General features: G+C 45.6%; 1 protein-coding gene across 7 annotated transcripts in view; it reads left to right on the top strand.

The window, feature by feature from the left end:
• FARP1 (FERM, ARH/RhoGEF and pleckstrin domain protein 1) overlaps positions 1–14,465 on the top strand; it is a 269,503-nt gene that overhangs the window by 135,052 nt on the left and 119,986 nt on the right. The gene's annotated exons all lie outside the window — the stretch shown is intronic.

Below are 14,465 nucleotides of genomic sequence, written 5' to 3'. Positions count from 1 at the left end.
ATTGCTCTCCCTCTAAAAATCTGGTTCAGGGGCGCCTGGGTGGCTCAGATGGTTAAGCGTCTGCCTTTGGCTCAGGTCATGATCCCAGGGTCCTGGGATCGAGTCCCACATCGGGCTCCCGGCTCAGCGGGGAGCCTGCTTCTCCCTCTGACCCTCTCCCCTCTCATGCTGTTTCTCTCTCGCTCGCTCTCTAAAAAATAAATAAAATCTTTAAAAAAAAAAAAGAAGAAGAAAAAAAAAGAAAAATCTGGTTCAGTGCTCCTTTCCTTGAGAACACCCTCTTCCTCCCTGAGGCTGACTTGGCATTCTTCATTTTCACCGCTGCTGGAAGACCGGGACCTCTGCACTCCTCCACACCCAGCCCAATCTATGCTCCAGAAAGCATTTGCTAATCAACGAGTGCATTGGCAGCAGAAACAACCTGCCTTCTGAGGTTCTGAGCCCTGTTCAAATGCTTCAAAACTGTAAAGCATTTTACAAATAGAAAGTGGTTTGTGATTATTGTTGATGGGGATCTTTAAACGACAGCAAATGACCATTTGTCATGTTCCTGTAGACTATACTCTTCTTCAAGTCAGCATTTGGGACCCTGTGCTTTATTTATTGTTGAGAATACAGTCTGGTTGCCCTGGGGGCGCATGGCACAGCCCTCCCCCAAGAAGGATGGGATGTGGGGTTTCCCCTGCAAAGTGCAGCTCAGCTAATCAACTGGACTAATGAGATGATGTGTTTGCCTTGGGCAGCATCTCTGTAATTCCAAAACCTGGTCCAAATAACCAAGCTGCCTGTGAACTTTTATTACGTGGACTTACCTCTCTCAAAGCCATCTGTGAGCGTGGTTTTGTGAAGCAGTTCTATTGCAGGTATGCAGTAGAGGATGAAGTAATGGCTTAATTATTTGGTGAAGCCACAGACATTTTGGACCAGACTGGCTTCACAAACTTCCCAGGCTTGCTTCATGCTATTTTGTTCTTTGGAATTTTAACACAACCTAGAGCGAGAGAATTGTTGGGACTCCAGCCAGCTGTGTGGACAGTAATTTTTAAAAGTCAGTGTGTTCCATGTTTTAATCATAGGAAGGTCTGCCTGATTCTCTTTTATTACTGCTGCTGGGGAGGGGCTTGGGGTGGGAATGTGTGTTACTGAATGGTCGGAAGTGTAAGCAGAATTTCAGAATGTATGAGTATTTGGGAGAAGAAAGCCTCTTTTCTTTCATCAGATTCTCAAAAGGGTCCTGTGGAACCCCTCCCCCTAGAGGAATTGAGAGTATTAAATGTTGTTTTATGTTTCTTTGAAGTTGACAGTAGTATCTAGGAGTTAAAGATAGATCTTGAATGAATTCCTTGTCTTTTTCAATGGCTCAGAAGTAGATGATTAGCCAGTTCATTTCTAAATTACCCACTCTCCTGTATCTTGTTTGCCAGCGTCCTTTGCATTTGCATTTTGACCTTGACATTTCTGATGAGAACAGGCAGAGAGGTGGAAATGAAATGAACCACAAAAACAGGATGTTAGGAAAAAGGGTGGTCCAGGATTTGTGTGTGTCAGGCCATCCAGGACTGTGATGGAAATGCACCCCCACCCCCAGAGCTGGGTTACTCAGTGGCCTTGGGTCTACCCTATATACCTGTCATATACTAGGCATTTTGTATGAACTTTCATCTTTAGCCATCATACTGGCATTTCGTAAGAGGCCACATTTTGCCCATTTTACACTGTCACTCATGTTGAGACATCTTGCAATATGGGGACTGCACTGGGGTGGCCCATACCTGCACAGAGAGGCTTGGGAGATGTTTGTCAAATTTAACTGACTAGCATAGAAAAACAATTCCTTAAAGTGGTAAATAGAGCCTCTCACGGAACTATGCTTTGTATTTCTTTTTGCGTCGGCTTGTACGAAAGATCTTGTTAGAACGCAGCAATCAGCTTAATTCCTTCTGGCTTACCCATGGTTTTCAATTATTTGAGTTAATTCTGCCAGCCATTCCCAGGAATATGGCAAACTGCTTGTTTTTATCTGAGTCAACGCTGTTGACCTTTGACGCGGAGTCTTTTCTTCGTCACTTTTTAATCCTCCTGCCTTCTAGGAGCTTGGAGCATAATAAGGGGGCTTTCTGCTGTTACAGCACCTTAGAGTGGGTGACAATGTGGGGCTACAGATGAGGGGTGTCCCACCTGCTGGTGAATGACTATGCTGTTTCTTGCTATGATACTGAAATCTGAAGGAACTACATAGTGAGCAGGCGTCAGGAACTGATTTGGCTCATACACTAAGCTGAGTGCTTCTATCAGAGTTTTCAGACTTCGTGCTCAATGAGACTAGCACATTGTAAGTAGAGTGGGTTGCCAAACGCAGAGGCGTCCTGCTCGGATGCCATCTGGCTGAAGGGATGGAATGGAAAAGCGTGGGTTTGGTTGGGGGTGCCGTGAGCAGGCCTGGGCATTTCAGCCACCACAATTCACAGCTTCGGAAAATGCTGATTTTAATTCTGAGTAAGGAAGTAATACCTATTCCTGTGTGTTTTTTTTTTTTAAGATTTTATTTATTTATTTGACAGAGAGAGACACAGCGAGAGAGGGAACACGAGCAGGGGGAGTGGGAGAGGGAGAAGCAGGCTCCCTGCAGAGCAGGGAGCCCGATGCGGAACTCGATCCCAGGATCCTGGGATCATGACCTGAGCCGAAGGCAGTCGCTCAACCGACTGAGCCACCCAGACGCCCTGTTTGTTTTTTTTTAATTGAACCCAGAGAAAGTAAAAAAAAAAAAAAAAAAGGAAATTCTACCATGCATAGTTGATCATTGTTATAAAATGTTTTTCTGTGCCTGCAATATCCTATTAATATTGACCTTTGCTTTTGTAAAGCAGCCTTTTCTCTTGACACCGACCCTATCTTGTGCTGAGAATTAGCTACCTACCATTCAAGAGACATAAAAGCATGCTCTGGACGGCTCCATTTGAAAGGTGGATCCCAGCAGGTGAAGTGCATGAAAATAGGGCTGCCTGTGGACATCATACATTCAAATGATCTTCCTTTGCCTCTTCTACAAGAGCCTCCCAAGCTTTGGGCTTTGTGGCTCTTCTCCTGGAAAACTACATAACTGCTCAAGAAGGAAAAATATTCAGAGAGATAAGGTTTGGGCCCTCCCAAACTCCAGTAAGGTTTTAACTCCTTACTGTAATAATCCACTTGGAAACCTGAATTCACAAATTCTAAGAACTCTACAAAGATCCTAGGTTTTGAAGCTCGTTCCTTTGTTTTTTTTCTTTTCTGTGAATAGCCTTAGCAAGAAATACTCTGTTTGAGAATTTAAGAAACTAGTAACACAGAGTTGTTTGGAATGGTGTCGCTGTGAAGCATAGAAAGGCAAAGGTGTGCTGATCATCGCTGTTTTAATAATGCGTGCGTTTGATTCTAGTTCTTTACTACCTGTAAACCGATCTTCGTTGATGCATTTTTGCTTGTTTCCTGCTTCCCAGGTTATCCGCTGTTTCGTCTACCCTGCTAATCAGTTGGGACTAAAATGCTCCAGGGACGCTGAAAACTGCTCTTTTGTTCTGATGTCACCTTTGAATGGTGTCTAATGTTACCCTTACCCCCGAATGATCTTTGAAGAATTTATGACTAAATTCCTTCTAGGTCCCCACGGTATACCAAAACCCCACCAGACTCAGATTTTGACCACACCCTTGCCCTGAGAGTGCTGTATCCACATTAAGATATTTAATCAAGACCAGGTTTTCAGGTAGCAAGCGCCTGAGGAAGGAGAGCGTGGCCCCTGCTACCTTACTGCTCAGGTTTTCTTGTAAGTCACTTGGCAATCACTGGCAACATTTCCTTAGGGTCCTGGCCCACTGTTAGGCACGTGGACCCTGTATCTCTCCAGATTTGATAGTAATCATCTGAACCACATCTTACGATTTTTTTTTTTTAAGATTTTATCTATTAGAGAGAGCGAGTGCACGCACGCATAAGTAGGGGAGACGGGCAGAGGGAGAGGGAAAAGCGGGCTTCCCTCGGAGCAGGGAGCCCGATGCAGGGCTCGATCCCAGGACCCTGGGATCATGACCTGAGCCGAAGGCAGATGCTTAACCGACTGAGCCATCCAGGCACCCCCCACATTTTATTTTTATAGGTCCCTCTGTGAATGGCTGTTTGAAGGGAGATGGGCAGATGCTTGGGATCCCTCCTTGTAGAGCACCCAGGATTTGTGTGCATTACATTCTTTTTTGAATTGGCTGATTTCCAGAGGAAATGTTATAGTCAATAAAATAGAAATTTTATAAATATATACAAAATATATTCTGTAAATGTAAACTATTTTTGCTTTCCTGCCTGTTGGCTTTATCAGATCTGCCAACCTCAGTAGCGGGGAAAGCCACTTTCCCACTTGTTCAGATGGGGCACCTCTCCCCTGTTCCCTCTGTACTTACCGGAAAAGAAAAAAAAAAAAGTAGGACCAAACAGCATTACTAATACTGTTTTATTTACCAAGTAATGGTTTTGAAATATGTATGATGCTCTTAATATTCTTTGAAAAAAGACTTCTCCAAAGATATTGGCCTGCTCAGGTACCACTGCTTTTGGTTTCTGTGTTGCCAATAAGTAGTGGGTTCAGTAACCTTGGAGAGTTAGGTCCTAAACGATGGGCCTTGGCCTAGATGATCTCCCAGGTCTTCCCAATCCTGAAATCGATGATTCTGTAGTGGGTGCCTACCAGGGCTCTGCTCCTGGGGAGCATCTGACAATGTGTGCAGATGGTGTGGGTTGTCTTCTAAAGGCATCCAACAAGTATGGGCCAGAGATGCTATTGACCAACTGGCCATACACGGGACAGCCCCCGCAACAAGGAATTATCTGCCCCCCTTCCCCCAATGTCAGTGGTGCCGAAGCGTTGAGAAGCTCCCATGTGGAGGGAGCAGGAGGAGGTGTGGTGACCTGGCTCCTGGCCTTCTTGGTGCACTTTCTTTCTCTCTGGTTTGTGTGACCCCTTCAGCACTCGTTTACCCCCTGAAAGTTCTCTCGGTGAAGAGTTGCAGGAGCTGGTTTGTGGGGTAAGTGTGATGGGCCTGGTTCAAGTCTGAAGGGCCTGGTTCAAGGAAACAGAGCCTCTGTTGTGTGGGGCTGGGGGCCAGTGTGAGGAGCCTGAAGTCACCACGGACGTGGAGGTGTCGGTTTTCTGAGCCACGTTAAAGATGTGTGGCCCATTTTATTCTCTTTATTTAGAATTTTACTGGCAGTGACTTAGAAACTCGGCATTTGTGTACTTTTCCAGTTTCCAGGACATTCCTGGGACTTGGATTCCTGTTGAAAGCTTAGAGTTTTCTAGACTATAGCATGTCATTTAATCTTCCTAGGGGCTGATGACTGAAGAGCAGGCATGACAACAAAATAAAGTAACGTGACTGTTTAAACCTTTTTGGTGGGCTTTTGCAGGGTGGCGGGGCCGGGGGTTGGGGGGGGACAAGCCAAGAAATGATGGTACGTTGAAAACACACAGAGGAATACTTAACTGGCCCTAGGGAGCAGATGTCTTCATTGTTTATTTAAGCGCCCATGTACTTGGTGGCATAGGGCCTGGACCTCTTTAAAAAGCACAAACTGTAAACTGTGCTCTGAGCAAAAGCCGGGGGGCCTGGGTGGGAAGGGTGCCCAGAGCAACCTCGTTAATTTGGGTGACCAGATTTCACCAACAACACACATCGGCCTGGCTGGAGCCGTTGAGCACAGACAAACATTGTTTTCCCTAAGGAAGCCGGTTTCTTTTAAGGAATACTTACCGTAGACACACCTTAATTTTGACCCCATATACAGACCCTCTCTGTACCCACCTTGAGCTCCCCAGCCGAGAAGCAGGAGGGCAAGAAGGAGCTTCCCATGCCTTGGGTTCAGCTGCCACATTCTGGCACGAAGTCCCCTATTACCCTAGTGTTTGATGGAAAGCTGTAATCACGCCTCCGGAATAACAAAGCTAGTGCACTTACAGAAATGCATGTCTCCCACCTCTTTACAATCCTGTGAGGGCCGAGTGCCAGTGTCTGCTTGTCATTTTGCCTCTATTAAGGAACTAATTTGTACCTCATGCTCATTCCTTCACTCCCAGGAATGCTCTTGCTGCATTCCCCCCACCCCACACACAGTTGTTTTGTTTTTTTTAACCACTGCAGTCACGAATGGCCAAAGATGGTCATTTTTGCCTTCCCTGAACTACTTCTCCCTGAATGCAGGCAGGTCTAGCTTGCCAAACCATCATCCTTTATGGACAGGCTCAGGCAAACGCCATCTCTTTTTTCCCGGTAATAGAGTTCTCTAGACAGAGAAAAGGTAAGATGAAGAGTAAGGAGGAACTTGAAGATCTCATGAGGGTGAAAATTGAACAGTTCTCTCGCTGAGAGAGAATAAGGGAGCTGAGTAACTGGTTCTTTTTGACCCCTCAGGATGGGGTGGAGACAGGAGTAGTCTGACCCGAAGCTGAGGGTGCCTTGTAATCAAGGTGAGTGAAATAGCCGTCTTTGGTAAATGAGAGAAGAGGTGTCAGACCTTGGTGTGGCTGGGTAGTCATCTGCTCCACGCCTGGAGGTGACCAGTTGGCTTGGGTGGGATTTTTGATTTCCCTTGGATGGGTTCTCTGGGTAGCTGGCTCTTGATTGGAAAGGCTAGCTCTTCATTGAAAAATCAGTGACATTTACCCTGATGGGACATGTTCAACATGTATGAACCTCAAGAACCATTATGTTAAGTGAGGGAAGCCAGATACAAACAACGAGGTGTTGCTTCCATTCCTGTGAAGTGAGTTTATAGGGGTGGAAAGCGGATGGTTGTCTAGGGCTTCGAGGGGGAGCAGAGTCAACTGCGGACTGGCTTGAGGGGATGATTAGGGAAGGTAGAGAGGCTTTACAGCTGGATTGTGGTGATATTTGCATAGTCCAACAAATTCCCTGAAGGTCACTGAATTGAATACAACGATTGAATTTTATAGAATGTAAATTACACTTCAGTGAAACTGTTAAATTTTTACTCTGATTGGATTTTGTTTGGGGCTTGTTGGGGGAGTACCTACAAAAAGACTTTATGGTATGGACTTGGTCCCCATGATGTTAACTGCGGTTCAGGGAAATGTGTCTGAATGATGCCGTTAACAGTTGGAGCTCTTAAGCGAAGTCCTATTCTGAGCTTGGACCCACCACTTCAGTAAATAGACCCTGTATAATCTTCATTTCGTCTTCTGAAATGCTTAATGTAAAAGAACTCCTAGGGTTTTTGTTTTTTGTCTTTTTTTAAAGACAGGACATACGTTTTTGTGCACAAGAAAATCTTTTGTCCAAGTTAGTAACCTCTATATGTGTAAAAGGAGTGAAATCCTATAGACTCGGGTTGGAAAGGATTTTAAAGGTTAAGAGCTGGAGGACAGACACATGAAGAATAGCAGACGATTAGGAAATTCAGACTCTGGACTGTATTTGACTAGTGGATTGAAAGACCTCAAAGTTAATGGATGCCTCTTTAATTAGAAAGTTCCATTCATCAGAATGCACTCATTACTTGACCATGGTGGTGGTCTGAATTTAACCACGAGTCTCGTTTCCCCCTGGTGTTTAGAAAACTCCATACCTAACCACAGTCCGATGTTTACTTTGGGAAATGCTATCATTGTGAGCAAGGCTGCTGAGAGTTGATTTAAGACTGATGAAAACAGAATGTACGCCCCCCAACCCCCACCAGTAGCTTCATCTTGGTGCACCACTAGTGGGCCCAGCCCCACTTCCAGAAGTTTCTCTCACTGTCCTGGGCTTGATTATGGAAACCAGTGACGTTACAGGTAATGGAATAGGACTTTCTGGCTGCCCAACTGAAGCCTCTCATTTTTACCCATAGTCATCAGAAGTTTTTCTTAGAACTATGATTTTTATCTAAGGACGAGGTGGGCAGAATACTTACTTTTAAAAGGTCATAGATAGGGGCGCCTGGGTGGCTCAGTCGTTAAGCATCTGCCTTTGGCTCAGGTCGTGATCCCGGGGTCCTGGGATGGAGCCCCGCATCGGGCTCCCTGCTCCACGGGAGGCCTGCTTCTCCCTCTCCCACTCCCCCTGCTTGTGCTCCCTCTCTCGCTGTCACTCTGTCAAATAAATAAATAAAATCTTTAAAAAAATAAAGGTCATAGATGATGAAAAGCTTTTCAAGCAACTTCTGTGGCATGCTTTCATTCATTCATTCCGCCAACAAACATGCTTTGCTGGGTGATGGGTCCAGAAGGATAACACGGTTCTTGCCTTGAGACAGCTCAGGGCTGGTGGTGAGGAGCCTATAGGGTGGTGGAGGGTGGGAGCCCCAGACCTGGAAACCAAGAAGTCAGCCCTGTGTGGTGGGTCGGGGTAGTGCAAGCTGCTTTCCGTCCTGTGGGCATCGTGATTTTAAATGGCATCATCTTTGCAAACTAAAGTGATCGCCTGAGCAATGGTGTGTGATGCTGACCTTCACCTTGCAGGTCGAAGGCCTGCATTTACTTTTCGGTGTTCACCCCTTCCTGCCTGTCATCCAGGCACAAAAAAGTCATGACCTCCACTGGCCTGGCCATAAATTCACAGATAGCAGGTCAACGGGTTTGTGTTTCGGTCTGCTAGTTAGCACGTAGTTTTCATATCTTTCCATGTAACCTTCAAAAATAAAACATGTGCCACAAAGAAACGTTCTCTAATTTGGCTTCTTCAAACCTTGCTTCTCCGTGGCCGGAATATTCTTTATGTTGTGTAATGAACTCTTGGGGGCATGACTGTGATATTTTTAGCGAGAGAAAGAAGTAGAATTTCATGGTTCTTTGTAATTAAAAGAAGGCAGTTGCTAAGTAAGAATGTTTAAATGTCTTTATTCCCCTTAGGAAAAAATCCTTTCTCTCTCCACGAATATTGTTGGCTTATTTGTTTTTATAGGGGGAAAGTGTAATCCTGCTTTTGGCCACCATCTGGGGACTGATCACGTGCCACGCAGGGTGCCGGTTGCTTTAAACGTGTAAACATATGGTGTCTGACCTTTTCCGTGGCCTGGACAGAGGTTGGTTTTGTCCTCATTTCACAGAAGAGCAAACTAGGGCTACACGAGGTAGAATAACTCCAAAGTTGCACAACGAGGCAGGGCCGGAATTTAAAAACGACGATTGTTCCCCTGACCTTTAAAACCTTTTTGTCAAAACATTAAAAATGCTGTCAGTGACATATGCATAGAGAAATGGAGAAAATAGTAAAAGTAATGTTTATGTAGTACCCCATAAATTAAAACATCAGAAACATTGGCGAATTTTAAAACTCATCACAAACTGGGGCGCCTGGGTGGCTCAGTCGGTTATGGGGCTGCCTTTGGCTCGGGTCATGACCCCGGGGTCCTGGGATCAAGCCCTGCATCGGGCTCCCTGCTCAATGGGGAGTCTGCTTCTCCCTCTCCCTGCCCACCCCATTCGTGCTCTCTCTCTCTCAAATAAAATCTTTAGAAAATAATAAAAAATATAAAACTCATCAGGAGCTGTTTGAACAGCCTTTGTCATGTAATTTATGACACAGAGTGAGTGTCTTTTCTCTGCCTTGGTCACTTGGCCTCCTCCTTAAGGTCTGGATCAGTTTCCAACATTTTCTCCTTTGTATTTGCAGTGTCATGACCTATGGCTGAGAGTTCCTTTCCTGGGAAGGCCTTTGCCGGCCTCCCCTCCCCGAGGATGCCTTCATCCTTTCTTCACGACCATTTTCTGCATTTATGCCGATAAGTTCACCTTCACTGACTTTCTTTGGCTGCATATCCCGAAGTTTCTCGAACGTGGGCAGTGCTGAGATTCGTGCTTGGCTCTTCTGTGACTCCATTTACCTTCAATTTGCATTTCCCCTCGTCCCTTTTCTTTGCTGCACGTTCGTTTTTGTTGGCTGCTTTCATTTGTCACGTGCGTGAAGTGTTACGTGGGTTTATCTCTGGAACACAGGGTGGCCACGCGGCTGCAGGCTGAGCTGTCTGTGGGAACAGAGTAGCGCTCGTGCGGTGACCCATGGCCCGGAGACTGGGAGAGCAGTGGTGTGACTGGTCCGTGATCACCGTGCGCATCTGTTCTTCACGGAGAGCTCTGTGGGCTCAAGATCTAGCAGCGGGTTAATCACAGCAAAACCCACCATGATAACGGACAAGTGAATCGGGTTGTCAGGAGCCTGGTGGTGGTTAACCAAACTGGGCAAGGCTCTTCCTCTCAGAAATGTGGGGAAGGAGGAAACTGCCTGACCCCTTGCAGTTCTCTAACTTAGGAAGGAGGAGGAAGCGGAGGAACAGGGTCCCCAGCTTGGGTGGTGTCCCATGTGCTAGATGCTTCTTCACCTGTTCCACTTGGCAGGGAAGAAAATGGAGGTGTTTTCGTCACTCGCTTGAGTGCAGGTAGAAAGTGGAAGGCTAACGATCCAAACTCAGATCTTTCTTGCTCCAAAAGCGCTGCCTTTTATACTCTACCGCTCTTTGGGAATGAAACCAAACGCTGTTATGGGAAAAGAGAAGGAAGCCAACATTTACTAAATAGTGGGCTTGGGCCACGTACTATGTCACTCCTGTTCCTTGGGACCCTTCCCTTGTCCCCGTGTTCCAGAAGAAGGAACAATACGAAGCTTGGAGAGGCTACAAGGCTGGTTAATGTAGAGAGTTAGACTTTACAAAGGACAGACTAGTCATCCCTCAGATGACTAACCTGCGTTTCACTGGTTTTATTCTACAGTTAATTCTTCATTTATAAAATGTGTTTCAGATCAGAAAGCTGGAAAAGGCAGAGGTTTAGGGTTTAACTTATACACACTGATCTTTTCCCTCAAAAGATAGTTTTGGCTAATAATTGAGTTTTGGATTAGCTTGGGAACTTGGCAAAAACTTGTTAGAGATTGAATTTGAATACCTCATATGGATCATGTTATGGATGGAAGGAATCTATAGAACTAATTCCTCATGAAAAGTGTCCTTTCCCCCGAAACATGTCCCTTGCCCTAGGTCCGTCAGCATCTCCCAGCCTTCCTTCCACCTCTGCCTCGTCCTCATCTGCCTCCCTGATTGGCTCTTCCAACCCTAGGTGCCCAACAGTGTGGGTGTCCCTGAGGTTTTGTCCTTACTCTAGTTCTAACACTGCAGGCCTCTTGTCTGAGATTTCCACCAGACACACATCAAAGGATTTAACGCCAATGTCCGTTCATCCGCACCCTCTTTTCTTCAAGGCCGCACCAAGACCCAAGGCCTTGTGCTCACATCGGTCTCCTCTCCGAGCGCTCTGTTGAGTTCTTTAGAGCAGCTAACTGGAGATGCTGAGGCCTGTCTCCCTTATGTTTTTGTTACCCTCCCTCCCCACTCAATTACCCTGCCCTCTGCCAGAGTGAATAGACCCCAAATTTGATAATACTAGGCTCTTGTAAAAACACTTGTCAGTGATTTTTCATTGCTCACAGGATAAAGTTCAAATTACTCAGCAGGTCATACAAGATCATTTACACTAGTCCGACTTCCTGCTGATCTCCTCCCGTTTTTGCACGCTGTGTGTCTTTTTGTGGGAAGACTCTGTGAGTTCATGCTTCTCAGCCTTTGTGTGGTCTTCTCCTAGCTTGGACTGCCCTCTCCTTTTCCCTGGATGGACTCCTCTCTGAAGGTTTCCTAGACTCTGAAACCCACAGAATTCATCATAACCTGTTTTCCCCTGTGGTTTCCTAACACGTACATTCCTTGCATGTCATGTATCCTAGTGGCTTTGTTCACGTGGCTTTTCCCAAAGGATGGTGTGAGGACCTTGAGGACAATAACGGTGCTATCTGCATTCATCATAACAGTGAGTATTCGGTAAATACTTAGTCATCAGATAGAGATTTCAAGACCATTGCTCATATGGTGCTTGTTAGGGCCATGTCGCGACTACAGGACCAAGTTATATAAAGACGTGCTTTGTTGATCTGGTAGTTGAGAACCATGACTTGGAGGGACTGACAAATCTGGTCCCTGCTTAGATGGTATATTGGATGAGCCATGAGTGGAAGATAAAGAGAAAACAGACTTAAAGGCTAGAAGAACCCCACTGTCCAATATGGACACATGTCCACATGTGGCTACTGAGCACTTGAAATGTGGCCAGTTCTGAGTGGCTGGGTTGCTCAGTCGGTTAAGCATCTGCCTTCAGCTCAGGTCATGATCCTAGGGTCCTGGGACAGAGCCCTGCATCCTCCCTGCTCAGCGGGGAGTCTGCTTCTCCCTCTCCCCTAACTCATGCTCTCTCTCATGCTCTCTCTCTCTAATAAATAAATCTTTAAAAACTAATACACCCTCGATTTCAGAGACTTAGTACCCAGAAGCCCCCAAATGTAAAATAACTCCATTTTAAAATATTGATGATAGTTAAAGTAATATTTGGGGTATATTGGATTAAATAAAATGTTAAGATTAACTTCATCGGTTTGTTTTCCCTTTTTAAAAAATACTGCTATTAGGAAAATTTAAATTTCGTTTGTGGCTCATGCTGTTTCTCTTGGACAGCTGGACTAGAGAGGAGCTATAGGAAGCCAAGGGGTCAGGGATGACAAGAAGGGAGGCAAAAGGCAAATGCTTCAAGAATCAGAAGTGTAAAGAAGGGAAGGGGGGGGATGCCGTGTTTGGCAGGTACTGTGGAAAGTTAAAAGAAAGAAGACACCACGTAAGTACTGTCAAGAGGAGAAGCGATGGGGGACATAGCCTGTGTGGGAAGCCCCATATCTAGAACAGGCAAGCTTGAATCCAAACAGTTGGATGAAAACTTGTGTTGTTTTTCTCTTCTAATGAAGTCATTCCTGTTTACTGCACCCATAATTAGAGAATAGAGTCAGCAAACAAGGAGAAAACCTACTCATCACCCATAATTCTAGTCTTGAGAAACAGTCCCCTTAAACCTTGGTATATTACTATCTTTCAGATCTCTTTCTGGATTTATACCCATTTACGTATAGTTTTTATGCAAATGAAACCATTCTTGGGTGCCTGGATGGCTCAGTTGGTTAAGCGACTGCCTTCGGCTCAGGTCATGATCCTGGAGTCCCTGGATCGAGTCCCGCATCGGTCTCCCTGCTCGGCAGGGAATCTGCTTCTCCCTCTGACCCTCCCCCCTCTCATGTGCTCTCATTCTCTCTCTCTCAAGTAAATAAATAAAATCTTAAAAAAAAAAAAAGAAACCATTCTTTATATACACTCCTTATGATCTTTTTTTGTTTGTTTCACTTAATAAATATTTTTCCGTAGTAGCCTTAAATTTAAGATAGTTATGCTGGAGGACAGAAATAGAGAATGTTATCTCCAGAATACAGCGTGCTGGCCCCACTCCCACCCCACCCCAATTCGCAGGTTTCCTCTGTTGGGGCCTTGATTTCCACATCATCTAGATTGATGGCCTAGATCTGGGATACTGGGTTTACTCCAAAGGGGCAGGTAACCTCTGTGCCCCCCAGGGATCGCCAGTTAGTGGCATTTCCTAAATTCCACAGCTTAAAAACAAAAACAAAAACAAAACCCCTTCCTCCTAAGGATTATAGCTGTAAACTAGAATAAATCTGAATATCAGTAATTTGGCATTCAAGATGAAGCAACACTGTCCTCCTTCCGTACAGCTGTATGTCAGAGCACATTATGTTGATGAATTTGAAACTCTTTTTGATGACACTTAGAAAATTACTAATGCATAGATTCTGTATCCTGGAAGTTCTAATCTGACTTGTGGCAGTCACCAGGAGGCAAACTTTGCACATTTTAGGTGCTGGGAAGGAACCTGACCTACAGGGAACGTGTGATGAGACCAAGCTGCTTAGCTAGAGCTGGTGAGACAGGTCACAATGTAGATTTGTTCCCAACAGAAACTTTATCTGCCAAGAAATTGAGTATTTTTTTAAGGACACTCAAACTGTTCATTAAGATTCTGTTTTAAATTTCCCTTTTGAGAAGAATCTCAGTTTTTTTTTTTTCTTAAAGATTTTATTTATTTGAGAGAGAAAGAATGAGACAGAGAGAGAGCATGAGAGGGAGGAGGGTCAGAGGGAGAAGCAGACTCCCCGCCGAGCAGGGAGCCTGATGCGGGACTCGATCCTGGGACTCCAGGATCATGACCTGAGCCGAAGGCAGTCGCTTAACCGACTGAGCCACCCAGGCACCCGAGAAGAATCTCAGTTTATGCGGTTTTTGCTCCGCACCCCCTGGCAAAGGGAGTCCAAGTCATCCTTGGGGACTCAGGTCAGCCCATCCCTCCCTCTTCCCTAATGACCTGTGAAGGAGACCCAAAAGGGCCGGGGATGGCTCTCCCAGACATTGTCAGGGTTGTCGGAGTGCGAAATGGGTTTTTCATTTGTGAGGGGGCGGGCAGTCCGGGAGCTCAGCAGCAGACCGGCCTGCCCCCTCCCCCACCTAATATCAACCACCTTAGGGTAACAGCAACACAAGCATTAATGCAGATCGGCAAC

Source organism: Mirounga angustirostris, unplaced genomic scaffold (assembly GCF_029215605.1).
Source record: "Mirounga angustirostris isolate CCGP_5_RB_7025 unplaced genomic scaffold, mMirAng1.0.hap1 SCAF_3, whole genome shotgun sequence".
In the NCBI taxonomy this organism is placed as follows: domain Eukaryota; kingdom Metazoa; phylum Chordata; class Mammalia; order Carnivora; family Phocidae; genus Mirounga; species Mirounga angustirostris.
Note: the sequence above shows the minus strand (reverse complement) of the source record. Positions and strands in the feature narration are given on the sequence as shown.